The sequence below is a fragment of the Anoplopoma fimbria genome, chromosome 24 (genome assembly GCF_027596085.1).
Source record: "Anoplopoma fimbria isolate UVic2021 breed Golden Eagle Sablefish chromosome 24, Afim_UVic_2022, whole genome shotgun sequence".
In the NCBI taxonomy this organism is placed as follows: domain Eukaryota; kingdom Metazoa; phylum Chordata; class Actinopteri; order Perciformes; family Anoplopomatidae; genus Anoplopoma; species Anoplopoma fimbria.
In genome coordinates, this window is record NC_072472.1 from 11,330,940 (window position 1) to 11,351,832 (window position 20,893).

A 20,893-nucleotide genomic window follows, 5' to 3' on the forward strand; every position below is an offset into this window, starting at 1 on the left:
TATGATAAACACACAATTGTCACCTGAGCAAAAACGCTGTGTTCATCATGCTTTCACATAGCAGAATAAAGTTGACACTTAGCTAACACAGGCTCACTTTGGCTGTGCTGTTTCAAGAAACCATCTGTGTCTTAGTTTGATTTAATTATTTTAGTTGCGAGAGCATCTCTTTACTGCCATGATAGTAACACCCGTCTGTACTTTAAGAAAATGCCTAATTAAATCCAAAAATAGTGCAAAGTACTCCCTGCTGCATAAGGGTAAATCTATAATATAAAAGTCAATATAACGTCTAAATACTGTCTTAATGAATACACAATAGGCTTTATCTAAAAACATATTGTAGTTACAAGTGTCTGCATTGTTAGAATCACACTGAGTTCTCATTTGATGATCTGTTGTATCCTTTTTAACCTGAAGCACTGCACAGATTGAATCAGGAAAGGGCTTTTTCTTGGTATTTTTACTGAAACGACATAAAAAATAAGAGCCAGCGACAATCTGTATTTAGTGGAGAGCTGTTCAGTTTGAGTGTTTTTAACTCATGGTGACTAAGTGGTGACTATTAACTGTAAAAAAAAAGCTGAGCTCTCAATGCTTTCTGTTCTTTTGACATTATTACAATAAAAGCTGGTGAGAAATCCCATTGGGTTCTTTTGTAGGGAACCAGTGTGATGCTCACGTCCGGGGTGGTCTATAAATATACGTCATCCCTTCATGTGTGGTTGTTTATCAATTCGAGGCATTACTGTACACGGCTGAAAAAACTACAACAGCCATAATTCATGTAGGCTACAGACATAACTACAGCCATTCTTTGGACCAAAAACATGTTCCACAACGTTCAATATTTAATGTTTTATCAGGCTATAACTAATCAAAACTTGGGTTAGGTCTTATTTTGGGGATTAGGGATAACTGCTCATAAATCGGCAGTGTCCCAAAGTTTTGAGGACATCTGGTCACCGTACAGTTAATCGCTCAGTGACCTTTACTTCTGTTAATGCTGTTCCTAGGTAACACAACATAATTATATAATATTTAAATATATTTAAGAACTGGCTGTTCTTTAGGGATAAAAACTAAGAAGTTAAATAAAAGTTACATCTGGCAGACTTCCTTCACCATCAGTTTGTAGCATTTGAATTTATTATTGATAATCAGCGGTGCTTGAGGGATGTCTAGGGGCATGTTCATCTGAGAGAAAATTACAAAGGATCAGCACAATTAACAGGTGACCTTGCTCAGGAGGGGGGTTTAAGCCATTGTGCTTTGTCACACACCTAGTAAAATGAAATTTAAACTGTATTGTAATATCTGATGCAATCCCAATGACTCTCAGGTCAATAACCAACGTTGTAAAGATGATCTTGCGATTCCTGTCCAGCAAGGAGAAGCTTTTATCAAGCTGGAGAATAACACACACACTAGAATTTTTAGATGTAAAGCGTAAATAACAACCACAGTGATTGTGTGATCATTTTAGTTAACACATGATCCATTACAATATGCATCTTTACTCATAAAATGTAAATGTAGTACACCAGACCCCCAAGCACCTGATGCAATTCTGAACCGAGGTCACACCGCCTCTGGGCAAAGAGGAGGTCAGGGCCATCTATGAATACGGGCTTAAATAGCTGCTTTAATATGCATTTGTTTGTGTGCTTGGGCAGACTGAGATGTGCTCTTGCAGTGCACACTGGCAGAGCCGTCGAGTCCGAGTCTGTGCTAAAACTATAAATAAATCTCAATAAGTAATTTTCAACCTCTTGGATGTCAATGTTTTTCTATTTGTATTTGTTTCCTGCAAAAAGACTTAAAGCCTAAAAGGAAAAGATTTGATGTGAGTATAAGGTTATTTTCCCCCCGCTCACTGATTTCTTATTCAATGTATTCAGAAACCCCTGAATCCACCATGATATAATATAAAATACAAGACCCATGGTTCAATTATGAAGCAAAGATCCATACTTTATGGATGCTCCTATGAGTGTGCAAAAGGGAATTGGTTTAAGTGTAGCCAGATTAGTACACACACACACACACACACACACACACACACACACACACACACACACACACACACACACACACACACACACACACACACACACACCTTAAATAGGACGAGAAACAAGGCTTGAAATTCACTCATGCACTAAATCAAATACGAACATAAACACATAGACTTCCAAACAGACACAAAACATGCTTCCTCTCCCTTTCTTTCTTACTCCCTCTCTCTCTCTCTCACAGAAACACAAAACACACACACACACACACACACACACACACACACACACACAACGAGGACACGTAGACACGTAGGAACAGATTAAGTCCAAATCAATGGCTGTGGCTGGACTGGGAGAGAGATTTCACCCAGGGTTCTCGTTAAGGTCTGACACATGCGGCAAAGGCTAGAGGGAGTGTTATTACCAGGGTGATGGTTGATAAGACACTCGTTTCTCCACGGTGCGTCCCGCGGGAAAATGTATCGTGCAGCCATGGAAACCATAAGGCAAGGTGATATGCTATAATTGGGCCGGCCTTTTTAACCGTGCAGCTGCACTGCCAGGTATGCCACTGTCTTCAAATGAGAAATTATAGTGGAGCCACAGCAGAGGAGATGCGGACGATTTTCAAAAAAAAAAATTATTTGTTTCATCTAACAGACTTGTACAGAGAAGATGTGATAATTCTCTCACACAAGTTGTGTCCAACAAAATGAGGAAACAAAGCTAAATAAAACAACATATGAATATTATAAGAATTGTCTGTACACACCTATCATGTTTTTTTTAAATGCTTGCTGATGTTTTTTCCTCAGTCCAGATGGAAACTGCATAAGGAAACCGTATAAAATGGAGGAAGAAGACGAGGGAAAAGGAAGAGGAGGGAGTAGGAGGAGAAGAGGGGAAAGATGGTCGTCGGCCAATCCCTGCTCAGTCTCTGTAACTTGGTTGATTACGATCAATTTCCCTGGTATCGATGGCCTCCCTGGCCCTGAGCTACACTCCCTCCTGCACTTTGCATGGTACGTGCTTTGTGTACCGTGACATGACTCACACTCCACCACACCATCCTCAGCCCCTGGCTCTCCCACCTGCAGTCCCCCAAACCTGGCCTTGAGAAACACCAACAGCTGGGTAACAGGAGGGATATAATCAAGCTATAAAAAAAAAAAACACACACACACACAAATGTTTCCACTACAAATCTGGGTTAATGCAGTATTTTGAACTGATTGGCTGGTGAGCGTGGTAGGTGTAAGAAAGTTAGGGTGGTGTTACTGCAGCAGTGCAGGCGGAAGGGATATTTCTTCTGTCAGGGCTTTGCTGAAGGATTCAGCTGTCGATGAAAAACAAGGTGGAAATGATGAGTTGAAGTTTGGTTACGACGTGCTGGACCAAAAGCCCCCAAAATCTGTATTTGTTCTGGGGAAAGCGAAACGGTCCTCCCTCCGGCATGTGCGAGGGCGCATCACGCTCTATCTCTGCACACTTGGCACGCTCCATCCGAATTAATTGCATCTCTGCGAGGGGAGAGAGGGAGATGGATAGGGGGAGAGGGAGAGAGGTTTAGTCCTTCTGTTGGGCTGGTCTTGCTACAAGGGGAGTCATTTGAAATTCTGCCTCCCATGTGGCTCCTGGTTTTCACTTTAATGACCCCCCTCCTCTCTCCCTGCTTTCTACCCCATGACTTTCCTAGATCTTTAGCCGTTGGCTCAGTTTCCTATGGATGCACGGTGCTGATGCACACCTTATTAATGCGCGTATTCACATAAATAATGCTTGTTTATTGACCAGCATTAAAGCTATTCATGACAAAATACTGTATCCGCCTTAAGTCTCCCCCTCTGTGCCTTTTCCTCTCCACCATCGCTGCCATCGATGATCCAACTCTCTGCTACCTTTGCTTGCTTACCAATTACTGTGAAAGCATCACCTTTTTTTCTGGGAAAATGGCTGCTACACCTGTTGTCAAGCTGAAGGATCTCTGAATTAGTCTTTGCACTGGACTATGCTGTAAAAAAAAAGCAATGCTTTGTTTTGAAAAAGATGAAAATCACTGAGTTTTCCTCTTGTTTACAATATGGAAACAAGTATCTAGGTAATAATTCATAAAATCAGGATCATAACAAATATATTGACTTATCCTGCTGATTTTAGAGGTCCAGCTCTACATACATGTGTATATGTGTGTGTGTGTGTGTGTGTGTGTGTGTGTGTGTGTGTGTGTGTGTAGCAGAGGCAGCTGAAGGCCCTGTGGACGGTTAACAGCCGCAGGGTTTACCGGTGCTACGTGCTACAGCAAAGCTTGGTAAGATGTGCGATAGGAAATGGCTTCAATAAGCCTAATAGGCTCGATAAAACTGAGCTTTCTGCATGCTCTGCAGGGGTCTCACACACACACACACACATATGTATCTGTGTGTGTGTGTGACGTGGGGGTAGAGTGGTGTGTGCTGTAGGACAGCAACGGCCCACAAGGTCACAGTAGGCAGTGTATATGGTTGTTTTTCTCTCTTTTTTCTCCCTCCCAGCGGTGGAGCTGTGTGCTCGCCTCCCCGGGTCTCTCCTCTATCTGGTCAATACCACCACGCAGCTTCTGACAATCAATGGAGGGTCAATACCTCTCAGACGCCTGCCTCTTTGTGCTCCCACTGATTTAGATACCACCTACCCAGGCCATCTTTTTTTTTACTTTCTCTTTCTCCCTCCCTGTTTTTATGACCCTGCACTCCCCCTTAAATACGTGAACCTGCGGAAATTAGACACTCAGCAGTAAATCTGAGGGGCAGAGCGCACGTTCTCTGCCAAACGGTATAAACCTTAGCCCCTCATCAGGTATGCACATGACTGTGGTGGCCTATTGTCTGAGGAAATGGCGTTTCACCTTTTTCATTAGCTGAAAGAAAGACAAAGATCCATTCATCTCAGAGAGAAACTATGAATTAAGTATCAACTTAACCTTATAGTGAAGCAGGTTTCCTCGGTTCAGACTGACTCCGTAATGGACTCAGTTTGATTCACCTGTAGATGGGGCTAGATTAAGTCTAAAAAGTCCAAACTCTGACATAATGGAGCTTGCAGCAGTTCATACAGGACATTCAGTCATGCGTGCTATCAGCTGACCCATGAGCACACAGTTTACGATCAGACTGACAATAAGCCGGTCTGTATATGCAGAAGTGGCTCACACTGATTCCTGCAGCACATTCACTCTTCTGCTGCTGATGATAACGATGATGATGATGATGATGATGATGATGATGACGGTGATTGGTGTTTTAGAAGCTTTCCTGCACCACTCCTCCCTATCTGCACTGGTTTTACACAGAAACAATCTGTTCTTAATATACGTGGGTGGATGTTTCCATTGACCATTGGACTATGTTGATATTATGTTGCCAGGTAAATCTCCTTACTAACTATTTGTAAAAAAAATTATTGGGATGGGGGCTGAATTTGAATTGAATTGAATGTAATTTTTTAAATAAGGCACGGCACAAGATTATTCTTTACAATAACCTCCCCCAATATTTTAAAATGATATATGTATGGTAAGTATAACTAAAATAGTGGAATTACAGCCACTGCCCATATTTGAATAAAGAGCTGCTGCTGCCTTCTGGGATGGGAGAAAAATTTGAACAAATTAAATAAAAGTTAAAGGACCTAACCATTGCCTCATTAATATTTTTGTGCAGTCACCTTAGCTCACTTGAACTTGAATTTGGCTTCAGTTAAATCTGAAAAGCAGAGCAAAATAAAACTCCATCAGTACTTGCCTCCTGACAAAAATAAGTTTATTAACCTGTCATGAACTGCTATACATGAATACATGTACTGAAAGATCAGACCAACATCGTTCATGTCATATGGTCATTTTTTTTCTGAATTAACATCCTGTCACAAAAATCAACACAGCCTGGCGGTCCAACATTGTAACAAATATTTGAAACATTTATATCATTGCAAGGCAAGGCCCTCACAATCACAAAATATGTTGTTCCACTGGTGTCATTTAGGCAGACCTCCAGCAAAAGAGTTCATAAAATGTCATCAAAGTATTGCCTGTGGTAAAGGATACAATATGTTTACTTGACTACTAATCTACAATCCTTGCTGAGTTCTTAATACTTCGGTCACATCACCCAAAGACATTTGTCTGAGAATTTCTTTAAAGAAATCATTAGCACTAGTGGTGCAGCTGCTATTAGACTAAATTTGCTACGGATTAATGGTAGTGTGACATCTGTTGTTATTCCACTATTAGGGTACCAGTTTTACCCACTGATCAACAAAAGAAGTCACACTTTTTGTACCAAATGAAATAGAAAAGGAGGACAAAAAATTGTGGCCGTTGTTCTGCAGCAACATGAAGGCCAGCAAAGACGTAACAGTAGTTACTGTTAGTTACTGTAGTAACTCAAGTTATACCAACACTTTATTCAACCGCCAAATATTTTCTTTATTTCCACTAAAACAAACTCAATGACCATGATGCATATTAGGCAAAAAAATATATTGATTGTTTAACAATAACTGAAAAACAAACACCAGCCAAACACAGTAGGCCATTAAAAACACCCGCAGAGCCATTTGGCATTGTTCTACTGGAAACACATTACTCTCCACTAAAACAAATCTAGAGGGGATAAACAAACAAAACAAAGTGTATTAAAAACTGTATTTTTACCAAAATGATGGCCACTCATTGATGATCATAACTGAAACTATCTTTAGCTCTAAAATCAATTCATCCGCTTTAACTAGCAGAACAGCATTAAGAGAAATTATATGAAACAACAGCATTGAGACAAGTCAACGGCACATGAACAGAATGTCGGAACTAAAGTGTGAGGTTTGTCAGATGATTGACGTGTGTGTGATGATCCCACTCAATAACCTCAGATATTTTTCACAACTTCTTGGGCCAATCACTTCCCAGTCTGACACATCAGAATCACCTTTATTGGATGAGTATGTGTGTGCACAAGGAATCTGACTCCGCTTTTTTTTGTTTGCATCTCCCTCAGAGTACTTACACAGAAATAAAAAATAACAACTTGGGACAAGGACAACAGAGCTGGACAAGTAAAGGTGAAGAATAGACAGGACTGTTGGTAGTGAAAAAAAAGGTGTAAATATAAATATTATATAAATATTTAAAAAGCACCAAAAGAATAAGAAGAAAAAAAGAAAAAAAGAAAGTGATCTGATATAGAAGTGTAAATAGAATTACAAACAAATTCTGGTCCATTCTGCCGTTGAGCAACCCTTTCAATTCTGGCAAGAGCGTGGCAAAGACTACTTTTGAAATCCTTGTGCAATCATCAACAGTTCAGATTGATGAGAATGTATTTTTGGTAAGTCTCAGAGGGCTTATGATTCTATTTAAGTAAATAAAATGTATTTGATTGTACTGCATCACAGACACTATCTATAAAACTAGGACCAGCAACTTCTACTTCCTATTAATTCATAACAAATTATGTTGATTCCACAGCCATCTCACTATAAGGCAAAGAGTGTCTGTCTGTGTGTGTTCGGGTATTTACTTTGCATGTTTCAAGAACCTATATAGCCAAGCTGTACACTTGGTGGGTGTATTGCTGGGGACCCAAGGGCTTACAGTGTTAAATATGGTAAAATTTGAACATCGATAATTAAATACTTAATAATCTTTAAATAATCTTTTTTTTTTTATTCTCACTTTCTGCATAACCTGCACTTAACAACTATGGTATAGGTAGGCTACAGGTTAAACAAAACTAAATCAAAGGTAACAAAATGCATTTTTCGCATCTCTACAAGTTGATTATTTAAAAAAAAAAGGACTTTTGCTCTTATTGCTGTTAGAAAGTGAAACTTAAAAATAAGTACAGTAAGTGAAGCTGCAGGTGTGTCTGCGGCCGCCAGAGGGCAGAACTCCGTGAGCAGGGAGGCGACACTCCGGAAATAATACGTTACAAAAGTTTGCGGTCACACGCCGCCGAGTTCACGGTCCTCGGCTAGTCAGTTAGCATTATTAACCTTGGCATTGCTAAAAAAATATTGTTGCAATCCATCTTAATTAATGGCAGATTTAATGCACCCCCCCTGGTGAGCAGGCTAAGTGAGACAAGTACAGTAGGGACCTTCACTGTGGGTCTAGCTAACAGGCTAAATGTTGACATGCTAACGGGTCTTCCTTCGGCCTAAGTGTGTGAGGACTTTCTGCTGTGTGAGACTGTGATGATGGAGCCTCATTCATACCGGTACAGAGAGGACCATACCGGTGCAGGGATGCTGAGCGGACTTGCTAATATATGTTACGCTTTGACTAAATGGACTAGAGGAGAAGCTGAACCTGGAGCAGATTGTGGAGAACCTCGTGGTGAAGCACCACGAGGTTCTCCACAATCTGCTCCAGGTAGGTGAGTGCAACAAAAACCCTGCTGAACTCTGCAGATGATTACTTCAACAACCACTTCGTTGCCTAGCAACCTTGTAGGTCTGACATCGCTGGAGGTGCGTTCCACGCTGTGTGTTAAAAGCTGTGCAGTTCCTCCTCTGCTGTCCAATGTTTGTTTGCAGGCTGCAAACTGCTTTGGTGATGTTTTATGCTACTGTTCCGTCGACCTTGATGTCCATATCTTGTTTTGAATTTTGTCTCCTTTTCTGGTTGATTCTTGTGAGGCTACACTGAAGGAGGCAGCTGTGTATTTATAATTGATAATCAGTTCAGTGCACTGACTGCAGAGAGCCTATCTCTTGGTTTCAACATTCGCTTATCATTCGCTTATCATTGTGTAAGTCTATAAGTCGACAATATAGAATATAAATATGCTTTGGAAGATGATAAACAGACATTAGAGATAGAAATGATTTAAAGTAAAGGGGGTCGATCTTTAAATGCTGCTGTTATGGTAGATTAAGGTAGAAGCATAGTTCACACGGTCGATTTCTCCTAGGAATCTCTCTCTTCTTAACAGCTGACAGACACTGATCCATTAAAGGGAATCAGTCATTACACACCACACCATCACTACTTGTCTCCACCTCCTGACTCACTCTTGACCTCACCTCTGCTGCAGCAACTTTACCCACCGTGGTGGTAAATGCAGGCCAGAAACCTGCAGCTGCTTAGAGTCCCTTACTTCCTAAAAGAGGAAACGCATTAAACACATTAGTAAATACTTCATTGTACGTCTGTGCTTGTGAGCTAAAGGTGGCATAGTGGCATTTCTGTATTGATAGTGTGCATTATTAAAATAGTCTCGCTGTGGGAAAATGGAACAGAGAAGGCGAGAGAGCTTAACGAATGTGTGGGCAGGGGATAACATTCAATCAGGACAATTGTAAACAAGGGAGCGGGGGCACCCACATTCAGGTTTGAAATAATAAAAAATAAAAAAAACGGTATGAAAATGACCTAAATCCCTCCACTGTGTAGTACTTCACATTATGACAGATCATTTAACATGAAAGAAAAAATTAGAAAGAAGAAAGAAGCAAACCAGGGATAAACAATACCTTAATTCATAACAGAAAATAACGTTGATATGGTATCCCTGAAAATACCAAATATAAGTGAATACCCCACACAGAGAAGAGAACAAATAAGTGAGGCAGGTAAAGTGCATAGGTTGTTTAAAGTGTTGCAGCTGGACAGTGAAGAAAAAAGGTTTCAGTGTCATAATCAAATGCAGTGGTTGACTAACAGCCCGTCTCCCAGAGTGAAGGATGATTGGAAGGCCCCTGCAGAGCTACTGACATGATGGTAATTGTCATTACCGGGGTTGGAGTGCGTGCGTGACGCCATTAGAGAAAGTGCAATTACAGTAGGCTTTGGTGACCTTGCTGACTAGCGGAGGTCAGGGCTTCTCATTAGAGCGTGGTGGAAGGCAGCCCAGTGTCTCCGCTGTGCCAATCAATAAGAGCGTAGCCTGGTCGGCGCTAATCATAGCTTTGACGCAGCCTCACGCCCTGCCACCCCCCATCACCACACATCTCCCAACACCCTTCCCCTGTTCCACCTTTCAGCTCCCTTATTCCAGAGCACCAGCACCTTTTTTTCTTTTTTCTTTTTACAAACAAATGGTTTAAACACATTAATAGGTAGTGTATTGCATATGTTTCAAAGCATGCATATGCAGGGGAAAAATATAGTAGAGCTTTGCATAGTATTGCTGTAATAAATCCTTAGGTTGAAATTATGCTGTACTGTAAGTTAAGCATATTATTTGCATCTGTACACACATAATTGAATTCTGCAGGCACTAATGTGATGTATAACTGCTGAGATACTGCATTATATATCATCCAATTAAGTAAATGTACAGTTTTTTGCTATCCAAGGTGTGGGTGAATATTACCAGTGGTTTACGAAAAAGAGGCTCAGTATACCTCAGCCCAGGTTTTGAAACCTCAAGTGGTCATTTCAGGTGCAGTCTATTGTTTCTTTCTATTCCTCAGGCTTTTATTTATTGGCCTAGACTCTGAAACCTGTGGGTGGTTTTAAAACTTCCTTTCCTTTGAATTTGCCCCCTCAGTGTGCAGTTGTGAATGATGTATGATCAACAGTTTTAAACATCAGGTGCACTGATAATCAAAAAAAACAAACTGACAATAAGCATAACATTTTGGCAAACGTATTTCGAACGTGTTTGCGATGGTGAGGTGATGTAATCTATAGACATCCATTATTAAGCCCCCGAAAAGCTGTTGAGATTTATTAACAGAGATACTCCAAACATACCGCACTAGATAACAGCGGGCCTTGTATTAATGTGAGAAGACATCTGTATTGATTCGTGTTTATTTATAAATCCGTTCTCCATCAATTACCAGCATATGTGTCCCTTTTGGACCGGAGTGTAGGAATGTATGAGACACGCTGATCCTCATGCACCATTTCAATTTTTGCTGCTTATTCAATGTTTTGATTTGAAAGAATACTATGCATGTGGCAGACTTGATCAACTCAAGATATCAAAGATAAAACAAGAAAACTTTTTTATTTTTGATAAGAGGTCTACCTGTATCACATCATGACAATGATAAAAATCAATTGTGATCTGTATTTCTGACAATATCAGTTCTCGAAACTGTTATTTTGGGATTAGTAAAAATAATCTATAATCTAAATTGATCATTTATACGGCTTCATCCATTAAAAGCTATTTAATTTAAGGTGTCAAATGCACAATCGCAATCACAATTTTGTGTTACCATGCACACTCCGCTCATAGAAAACCTCTGCTGTCTGTCAAATGAAGCGCTTCCTAAACTAACAGCCAGCCTCCAGGACGGGTCAGGATGTTTTTGCTTCACTTTTTTAGGCGCTGTTATGCCGCTGCATCTGCACTCTTCCGTGGTAGCCTGTGAAAAAACTTTCCTTAATGTTTTCTCCACAGTCCAGAGGACAAGAATAATATTTTGTACGTTACTTGTTTTGCCTGTCTGCTGTTGTACAACAGAGAGCAGATGGGAAAAAACAAACATGCACTGGAGAAGAAGTAACGTGGATATGAAAGTAATGCTCTGTTGATGTAAAATGTGAATGTGCAATAAATATATTTAGTCTCTGGAATCAGTGAATGCTCTTGATAAATAACCAATGTTGATTTAAATAGTCTTGAATATCATTTTGGACATAGTCGTGCAGCCCTAGCTACTCCAGATGTCATCAATAACGTTCAATAGATGGATATTGACCAATCGCTTACATGCCCTTTGATAGTATTGTCATGTTTCCATTATAAACCCCACCATCACTGTTTAGTGTGTTACATTTTTGCATTCAGTGTATGATAAGGGTGTGTGTGGGAGGTCCGCCTTGTCTTGTAAATCTATTCCTCTCTGTGCAGCACCAGAGGGAGAAAACACCAGCAGCCCAAAGCTGACCAGTCCCAGTTCTTGTGGTCCCCTGAAGGCATCTCCGTCGCCGCTGTAGCCCGGACCTGTGGTTAAATTCTTGAGGAGGTTCACAGCAGCTACACGCAGTATACAAAACAAACTCACGGCATTCCCTTTCTGCGATATCCCGGGACATGTCTGTCACTACAAACGCCAGGAGGAACTTTTTCTTTTTTCCTCAGCAGTTTTCCCACCTGTCATCAGGCGAGATTAACTCCTAATAAGCTGATGAGCTGATGATGCCGCGGCGTCGTGTGTGTAGAAGAAAGCTCTGTCCACCGTGGTGTGAGGTATGCAGTGTGGCCTCGGGGGGGGCAAGCAGTCAGGAAAACAGGCTGTGAGCCAGTCGTCTACAGAGACGGAGGGGGAGGGGTGACCGGCCAGAGGACTCAGATCCGCCTCAGCTCTTTTCCTCACTGTTTGCACTCCAGTGGTTTAGTCACCAGACCCGCCTATTAAATCAAAGGCCCCCTTTGACAACGACTTCCAATTATGCCCAGATGAGATGCCCCCCCCCCCCCCCCACCAACCCTGCCTCTGTCGTGTCTCCACCCGGGTTTTGTCCTCCTCTACTCTGTCTTATCTTGCTTCCACTCTGTTCTCTCTCTCTCGCTCCATCCGACATATTTTTTCCAGGTCTGGGTCAAATGGGAAAACACTGAGTTGCATCTTTGATCTTCTCCTGGTGTCTGTGCAACTCTCACTCACTCTCCTCTGAAAAATGAAGAAATACCTGTAAAGGTTTTTTTGTTTGTTTGGCGATGACAACTGTAATTGTAGCTGCGGTGGCGAGCCAGTGTCCCATGGCTATTGTGGCTGTTTGTGTCGTGTTTGCTGTGAACCAGGTTGTTTAATTCGGAAAACAAGAACAAGGTCAGGAGGGACAGGACGATCGTGACTTTTTAGCCATGGATTCTAATGTCAGTTTGTTGGTCCACCACTTTGGTCCAGAGTAGTGAAATAGCTCAACTATTGGATGGATTACCATAACATATTGCACAGACATTAATGGTCCCCAGAGGATGAATCCTACTGACTTTGGTGAATGCTTAAACAATTTTGGTCATAACCCAATACTTGTTTTATGACCAAAATGAATGACACCCGCTACCAGCCTCACTGTTTGGTGCTCATTAGGAAAATCTATTTTTTTCCGCACGCTAGGATAGTAGTTTGAATTTTGAATAAAATAAAGATGATGCTGGTGTGTGTGTGTGTGGTGTTGGTGGTTTAAACTGGAAGAGTTGTTTTCCAAACATATTTTTATTTTATTTTTTAGAAAAGCACCTTGAGATTGCCCCAAGCTTTTCTAACCTTTCTCTCTGCTGTCACACACACACACACACACACACACACACACACACACACACACACACACACACACACACACACACACACACACACACACACACAGACACACACTACCAATCGCTGATTTGTTTTCTTCTACTTCGTGCTAAACATAAAATGTTAATTTTCTGAACTAATATTTGTGTATTGCCCTTGATCACAGATTTTATTCCAAGCCTCTGATTGATGATAATGAAAAGTGTTTTCCACTCACCGTTGACCAGGTAACTTGTTACTCACTGTTTGTACTTCCAGGCCTACTAAGGTTCAGTGATAGTCTTAAAGGACAAGGCTGGCCGTATACTCTCAGAAAATGTAAAAACCATAATCAACGACGCTTAAGCCCTTCTCTCAACACTCTCTGACTTCACTAATTGGTTTCTATTGAAATATAAATCTGATGCAAATATATAGTTTTTTTTCTAAACGACTCAGTTATTTTCTCTTGAGCAAATATAACTTAAACCAGAGTAAAAGTGTTTGGTGGGGTTTATTTTCAGCCACAGCTTTGGCGAGTATTTATGGCAGCAGGACGGTGTATGCGGGACTGACTTAAAATAGTCTACAGTGCCCTCGCTCATGTTAACGAAGAAACTTATCAGACCAGTGCAGAGATATGGTTCAGTGTCCGTTTAATACTTTTCTGGAAAACAACGGAGGTCTATGGCACAGAGGAATGAGCTGGGTAAGGGTTTGGCTACAAAGGCAACACCAGATACATTCACACTTCTTCTAGTATCTGAAAACAGTCAGATAAAGGCTGCCATTTATTTTTTCATTGATGTAACATTAATGATCAATTGACCCTTTGCTAAGTCCCGCCCCTAGGACACTGACTGGCCAACCATAGCAGAGCATCGCCACAAGTACGGCTCTCCTCCATATAACCCCTAAAAAAACATTAATGCCAATCTCCCGATCGAATATTTTTTACTTTTTTCAATTGTCTGCATGAAGCATCCACTTGCCCGAACATAGAGTTTACTTTCCCTGGGCAAGCTTTCATCTCGATCCCTGGATTGTAATAGTGATCAATGATCAAACCGGCTTTACAAGAACAGTGTTGTTCTTTTATTTTATCGTTGTCTGTCTCAATTGTCTGGTGATGTGTTGGTTGACTTTTACACTGTGATCTGTAAGCTTTAGCTTCTATCTTTATCTTTGTAACCTGATTTTGCTGCTGAATCAGTTTGACATCCCTGATATATCCTTCAAATGCATATTCTAGACCCTTTGATCTGCTTCTCTCTGAAATAGCTTTTTTTGTTTTCCCGATAAGTTAGATAACGGCAGCCCTGACAGCTTGGTGGAGTTGCAGTGTTGGGCATGGCTTAGTGAAGGGTCAATTATATCAGCGTTATTGACCCAATATGAAGGGTGAGCTTCCTGGTTGAGAAACAGCTCTTTGGTTTAGTGTTGAACACATTCAATATTTTACTGCTATACTGCCAAACAAAGAAGAGGTGTCACTGCTGAAAATTACACTTAATATGCTGGAAAGTAGGAGTTAGTGTATACTGGAAAAAGTTAATTGGGTAAAACAACCTTGACAAATTCAATGTTATACAGAAGAAGAATTCATACAAATCCTCAATTAATTTATCCATCCTTTCATTTGTGGAACAAATGAAACAAACCCTTTCTTATAATGGAATTTTCTACAATATTTTTTATGGCCAATGGAAAATGGATGTATCACTTTGTACCTTACCAGACAAAGTGCTTTACAATTCGTCCCTCCTTCACCCATTCACCCTCTCAAGCAAGACGCTTGTCCGTCCATCGGAATTAAACTCGGGGTTGAGTGTCTTGCACAAGGACACTTGTGGCACTAAAGGAGCTGAGGGTTGAACCACCCAACTTATGATTAAGGGACAACCGCTCTACCGCCACTGCCGTGTCGAGTAAGGCTTTATTAGAATAAAATGCAAGATATCAAAGTTTGATCCCTGAACAGCATTGACCAAACTATTTATCAATCCCTTTGTGAATGCAGAAGTGGTCGTGGAATTTCAGAAATTTTCGGACTAATTCTTTTTCATTATAAAAGCTATGTGTGACTAAATGAGTCTCCAGCAAATGAATGAAGAGTTCATCGTGAAACATACTTCTTGCTGTCATATTTGTGAGGAAGTGGAGTAAAGCTGCAAAAACAAAATAAGAAAGACAGTAAGTAGTGTGTGATTTTGTGTGGAGTTCTTCATTCATTTGACGTAGTGTGCACCTCATGCGGTTTAAAGATTATTTATAATATGCACCCAACAGAAGTCTCAACGATTACGATTATATTTATTCATAAAAATAATATTTTATGAAACTAGCAACCGCATTTGGGTTGAGATGTTGGCCGACAGACCTCGCTGCTTGCTGTGCTGTCGAGGTCTGTGCATCGCTCCGTCCACTGGCTGCTTGTGGTTGCTCGTAATGGATTGTAAACCCCGGTGTAGGCACACAGCGCAGCCGAGGGAACCGCACCCCACCCCATACCTCCAGGCGATGCTCCAGCTCTGCACGCCGCTCGAACTCCACGCTCTGCTTCCCTCTCTTGCCTGGCCGTTCCTCCTCTGGTTAGCATTCCAGCCAGCTCCAGCTCTGCTACAGTATACCTCTCTAATGCTGGAATGACCTTCCCTCTACTGCCTGAATAGCAGAGTCATTGTAAGTACCCCATGAAGTATCACATAAACCCACAACGTTTTAATATTCACCACTGCAAATCCTCAGTTATTCTTATTGTAGATTTAATACTTTACTCTTAAAGCTTTGTTTTTCTTGAGTCCTTTATGTCTCTAAAGCTCTTACTTCTCCTGCTTCTCATCATAGCTCTTCTATGTCATTCAATCTCATTATAAAGTCACATGAATATGCCATTACACATACAGCACGCCTGACCTCAATACACATTTGCATGTATCTTGTTTTTCTCTCTACTAAATATCTTAAAGTTAGAATGAGTATTTTCCTATAAAACAATGTATAGACTGATAATAGAAGAGTAGAAGTTTGTGGCAGGAAATTATTATGTTTACAAACAGCTACTGACAAATCCTACTCATTTTCCCTTTAAATATAATATGTTTTAAAGTCCAGAACCAGTATGTCAAAGGCAACTGAACTTCAGTTCTTGACTGTCAAATGGACCAAAAATGACATTTGAATATTGCTTCAAACTATTTCAATATCTATTTTTAGCATTATGTCCATGAAGCTGTGTCCTAAATGTCCACAAGCTACGCAGAACTGCACAGCTTTCTGTTTTGAGCTGAACCTTTGTTGCCCTGTTTTTATTTATTCAAGTCAAGCGAAGTTGAAATGAGCGCTTATCTATACTATACAAACTCGTGTCACTGCAAAAAATGAAATAAGGTGGCAGGGAGCTGAACATCTCCTACCAGCTCTTGGCTATATTGTATGGTATGTCATTTCTAGTAAATATATATATAAAAACGTTTAAAAATCAGAATATAAAACGTTGTTTAATATGTATAAATGGCGGAAGATAGCAAGTACAACTCACCCATCTTTTAGGTGGTTACATTTCCAGTTTGATCTGGATCGCACAGCTCATAGGTACGTGCTTTGTTTACATGACGTAACTTAGCACTTGCTGTTAGGACACGGTGTCTCTCTCTCTGAGAGGAGTCCTCTGCATTCATCACTGTTGTTCTTCGTTCAGCTTGACCTTAACCTTTACATTTAATTTTCAATCAATGAATGTGACGTGTGACTCCCGTCATGCGGCGCATTCAATGCACGTGATGCAGAGAGCCACGGTAGAGTTGCTTTTTTTTTTTAATCAAATGAAATATTTCAATATTGGAATATCTTTTGACTTTATTGTACTACAGTATAAATTTGAATATTCGTTGACAGCCCTAGTTCTTAAGTGACAAAACGTTTTCAAGACATTACAGCAAGTTCACATACCTTTTGACTGTTAATCTAGCAAAACCAAAACATGATTTATTTATCATATTTAATATTTATTATTATTATTATTATAACTATTTATTTATATAAATTATATTTAACAAAGATGTCAAATGTGACTTCCACTCCTGCTGCATCAAGGATTAGTCGGGAGCTCAGAAACCTCATGAATATCACGGAGCAGGCGCTCAGGAGAGGATATAGCGAGAATGCCACCAAGCCAAAAGCCAGCTCAACAAGGCAATCAGACTGGAGAGTCAGGTTGCCAACAGTGACTCATACTACAGGAAAAGACTCAACAGTTCTCCTTCCCCTCACTCGCCAACAACCTCAACCTCCTTTATTGTGTAACCAAGCAATAAATCTCCCCCCTGTTCAGCCTCCCCGCTACAGAAAGCCAAACTAATCTATTTTAGCATAGAAGATGTCATTCGTGTCATCAGAAGCAGCATTTGTTTGTATATGTGTATCAAGTCACATTATTTCAGCATCATATGACAAAGTATAAAGATATCACATCCTCCTCCCACCGACTGATTCACTTCGGTAGAGGAGGGTGGTGTAGCTGTGATGCAAACGCACCGAGGTGCAGCTAAAATTACCTTTTTTAGGGAAAGAAAATAGCTGTGCAGTTTGTGCAACGGGAGGCTTTTTATGGCATTGACACCTGCTGCCAATATAGGTGAGAATGAGGAGACTCTCAGTTTCAATCACTGCCGGTGAAGCTTATGAACTCCCATCAAACTGTCAAACTAGGCAGCGAAGATCAAATATAAAATCAAGATTCTGTTTCTGCGTTGTCTAATTTTCACCTCAAATGTTTTCAGAAACATATTTTAGTGTACCGTTTTTAGCTGTATAATGTTTGTGACCTTGCTGCCATGTTGAAAACGGTGGAGCCAAAACAAAGCACAGCCCACCGACCGGAGCAAACGTAGTAGTTTTACACCTAGACAGGGCACTGAACTGTGTTTCTGTGAATATTTGGGGTGAGAAATGGGCAATACAGTAATAGAATCTTGATTCATATTCGATCAGTGTTGACAGCTCGATCGGAGTTCATGAGCTTCACAAGCAGTGACTGAGAGCTACGTTAGAGACTTCTCGGCTCTGATTGGTTGTTTTAATTTGGGCATGGTGGAATATCGCAAATGTCATTAGAAGCACTGACAGGAGGTGATTTTTTGATTGAGGTGATCAGTGATTTTTTTTTCACAGATTATCTGTCACATGTACTGCTGTCAAAATGTGGAGCGACAATAAGTTATTTTTATTAAAGGAAATAAAAGCTGTAGCTATATTTATTTATAGCTGGGTTTTTTTAAGCTCTTTAAAAATAATCAGAGTACTTTTGAGACTCCAAACTACAAGAAAAATAGAGCGTAAATAATGATGTTAATACAAAAAAATGTGATTTGGATAATCTGGTTGATTTTAAAGTTTTATAGTCTTCTCATAAAAAAACATAAATTCTGCAACTACAACTATTATCAGCGTAAAAATGTAAACATAGATGTGTGTTCATAAATACAAAGAGAAATCTATGATCACAATGAAAAGTTTAAACAGCTATCCAGCTGGTTCACTAAACCAATAGGTATTTAAACAAATACACAAACTCATAATAAATGCAAACGTCTTTGTGTTAATATAACAATAACAATGTTTGACACATTAATAATAATGCTTTGTAATCATCAAACCGACTTTGACACAAACTATCCATCTAAAATCCCAAATAAATTCAGATTCAGCACATCTCTTCATTGAAATTACCAACAGGTGTACTTTACAAAACTCTTCCTTGCTTAAGAATTTATGATATATCAAACATCCAAATGAACCTATCCTTAAAATGAGGGGTGCAAATACTGTTACATTATGTCCATAATCTTAGAGGAGTTTCTTTAGCTGTGCGGTCACCACCAGTTTGACCATTTGCAGCATCGCGGCTCACACTGACAGCGAGGGAGAAGGGAAGAGAAATGGCCTGGTCTGAGTGGGTTCACTTTTCAGTGGGGGAGACAGATGCTTGTTTACTGGCCTCATTATGTCAGCAGCTGTCCTGAGCGGGTCACACTATGGTCCTCCGTCCACCTACTGAGACCCATAAGTCCGGCACCTGCCAATGGACACACTGTAAAGGGCTTCAAATAACAGAAAAGCTTGAGAGGCTCTTCATTTAAATTGCTGTCACTTATCCTCTATGTGTCCAAGCATAATTGCAGCAAAAACTAAATAATGGCCCGATGGCAGTCATTTATTGAAAAGGTTTAATGAGCATTTTTGCAAAATATATATTCACATCTAATGTATTTTCAAAATCAAACCTAAAATACAGCCCATGGATGCAACAAATGTTTAAACAATGCTTTTATTTCACATTTTGATCACGCACCACCTGCCTTTTAATTGATTTGTCCAATGTTTGCACTCAAGATGTCTCCAGAAATGTGTTAGAAATGGTTCAGCTGAGAAAAAATATATTTTACACACTCATGTTGTGAATCAATTAGTCATTATGTTTCAGCTTGTGTAAAGTAATTTACCATCTCATATTGCTTTTTGTTTGCACTTTTTAAACCAGATTGTTTTTAGAATAATAACAGGTAAGAATCTGTAAATGCTGATAAATTATTCTTCTTTCTACAGTTTAATGAACTAAAATAAAACATAGGCTACATAATCTTCACACCACGATGCTGATTTTTATGCGCCTGCTGCATATTCACAGTCATGCTTCTGCCCCGAATGCGTTCATGAATGTGTTGTTTTCTTTCCCTCTCTGCAGTCCCCACATCTATAATCCCTTTTATTGAAATCCGTGTCACCTGCCGCCTGCGCAGTCCAGCACCCCGAAGCATTAGACGGCTGGCATAGTGACGGGCGCTGCAGTGGGAAGAGAGATCGGGAGAGACATAATGTCTTTCATTTAGTTGTGATAGTAGGCTTTTAACATTCCGCGTGTAAATTTAACTGGAAGTCTGCAAGCAGCTCATCGGCAGGCTTTACTACACAGATATTTGAGCCAGTGAAAGCACCTAAATGTCCACTGACAGTGGTACCAAATTTTGCTGTGAGCTTGACATCTTCCCTGTTGTTATGGCAGCACACTGTCACCAGGATTGCCCACACCGTTGGTCAGGAAGACAGGAGTCATGGTGGGCATCTTGGCTGGACGCTTGTTGCCTGCCTCAACACGAGCATATTAGCATTTCGTCTTCCCTTTTTAAAAAGCACACAGCAACACCAGACTTAGCATCGTGTTTTGGGGGGGGAAAGATTGAGATGGAAAGGGTGAGGTAGCCCACGACCACGAGGGAGATTGGGGAGAAGACGGAGTGAACGAGAGAGAGGAAAAGCCAGAGGGAGAGAGGAAGAAGGGAGGATTGAGCAGAGGGAGCACGAGGCAATTTTGCAAACCTGTGACACATTAATTATTAACAAACTCGGGCTAAATGCGTAAACTCTCCCTCCTCATTCTCTCGTCTCCCTTTTTTCTTCACACTCACCTCCTGCGCCAAAAAAAAAACCGATGGTCACATGCAATCTAGATGTGCGCACACACACATGAGCACTCGCACACAACCCAGGCCGAGGTGGCGTGTGATGCTCGTAACATGAAGTGGAGCATGTCAAAGGGCCGGGGAAGGTGTCGGGCACAGGGCCCACAAAGAGAGGGAGACCGGAGGGAAGGAGTC